This window comes from Bombina bombina, chromosome 6, assembly GCF_027579735.1.
Source record: "Bombina bombina isolate aBomBom1 chromosome 6, aBomBom1.pri, whole genome shotgun sequence".
Lineage (NCBI taxonomy): Eukaryota > Metazoa > Chordata > Amphibia > Anura > Bombinatoridae > Bombina > Bombina bombina.
The window spans coordinates 853,816,759-853,818,593 of record NC_069504.1 but is presented as its reverse complement, the minus strand read 5'-3'; the positions used below and the strand labels follow the sequence as shown (position 1 = coordinate 853,818,593).

Sequence of the window (1,835 nt, the reverse complement as noted above, 5' to 3'; positions counted from 1 at the left end):
GCAGCGCTATGGAAGTCCCATGAAAAAAAGTCATTTTTACGTGTGCGGGACTGACGTTGTGTTACAGGCTAAAAGACTTGCGGTACAGCTATACCGACAAGACTTGTAATGGCTGCAGTGCTGTTTTAACGCTGAAAAAATTGTCAAAAACACGAACGCAAAACTTGTAATCTAGGTGTTTGTTATTTAAGTGCCTTAAGTCACTGGTACGATTCTAATTTTTATTATACATAGCATATATATTATATGCTATATTTTTAGTTATCCTGTTTTTCTTGTGGAAATCAGTATTTCTTTTTTCTCTCTTATGAGAAGAACTGTCTGTGGCTCAACCTGTCCACAGCCACTCTGCCCTGAATGCACCCGATCTTGTCAGATCTCAGAAGTTAAGCAGGGTGAGGCCTGGTCAGTACCTGGATGGGAGTCCGCCTGGGAACACCAGGTGCGGTAGGCTTATCAGTGCTACAGACAGCGCATACTGGATTCTGAGCCTGGAGTTCCGGGTTCAATCCCAGACAGAGCTCAGCAACGGAGTCACCAGTAGCGTCCTCGCTGTGCGGTTTGCAATCAGCCTTCTTGTTTTCCATTAGTTGTGTATTATCCTTTTTTATGTAAGGATCCTATTGCAACTTGTATGGTCCAGGTATCATACCTTTAGTGTCTTTATTGACACTACTTTCACCTCATAGGGAGGTGAGTTTTCTATTGTGTGTTATGTATGGTTTCTGCTATCATACTCAATCTCTTAGTGTTCCTTGGGACACTAATCTATAGTTTTCTATGTTATCATTCATACAACTACTATAGTGTTTTTTCCCTTATAGGTGATGACAATTACACATTCTGCAAACTGCAGTGTTTACAGTTTATGATATATTTTATTTCTATCGCAGGGTCCAGTGGCTACAGCTGACTTTTTTTTATCCAGATCTAAGATGTGGTCTTGGTTTTGGCGGTCTATTTTTCTTGGTGGAAATGGAGCCCTCCTTCCTCAGGACTAGAAGTGTAGTCCCTAGGGTTGCTGGGGTACTGCTCAAATAGCTCAGTGGTTCAGTCGCAGCTTCGTATCTGAGACTTTCCAGTTTGCTATTTATATTGGAAACAGGCTTATGGATCTCAGTGATTAGCTTTGTTGCTTGTAACTCAAAGGTTGTTGGTTTATATCCAGCTGCTGGCGCTGGATGTCTCTTTTCTCTTATTCTTTTATTTATAAGCAGGTTAAACCTCATTCCCATCTACTATCCCTTGGGATAGGGGCAGCAATCCTCTCCTTGGAGTTTAGTAGCCTTCCTTTGAGCTTATATCTTATTAAAGGGTCCGCCCCTGGTCCAAGCATGGATCAAGTAAGGGGTAGATTTTCCTTCTTTCAGCAGGCTTGGGTTTGCTTTGTCTAGATTCCTTTGGCCAGTGGAAGTAGTATCTCAGGTTTCCGGGATGGTATTCTTCTTGTGTCCTCTCTGAGGCTGATTTCTCCTGTTAAGAGTATTTACAGATTGGATTAGGAGAGGCTTTATTAAAAGATCTCGCCTCTTTAAGAGTTGTCCAGTTCTTCTGGCGGATCAAGGTCTAGGATCTTTTTCATCCTGTTTGCAGTTCTCAAGCAAGAGGGAATTTTTTTACCTTTTTTAGCAACAACAAAGAAGACAGTCATTAAGTCGAAGGCAGATGAAAAATTGTTTTCCAATTTATTAGTGGAAATCTAGTACAAAAACAAAAATAGAACCCATGCAGGTGCAACAGAATAGGCCTCTTACGCATTGCGTGTGTGCAAACACACTTCGTCAAACAAACACACTTCGTCTACCTTTTTTAGACCTAGAGGGTCTCATTTTTTT

At 41.3% G+C, this 1,835-nt stretch overlaps 1 pseudogene; it reads left to right on the top strand.

The window, feature by feature from the left end:
- The first annotated feature begins 335 nt into the window (after positions 1–335).
- LOC128665202 (uncharacterized) lies at positions 336–454 on the top strand (annotated as a pseudogene).
- The last annotated feature ends 1,381 nt before the right edge of the window (positions 455–1,835 follow it).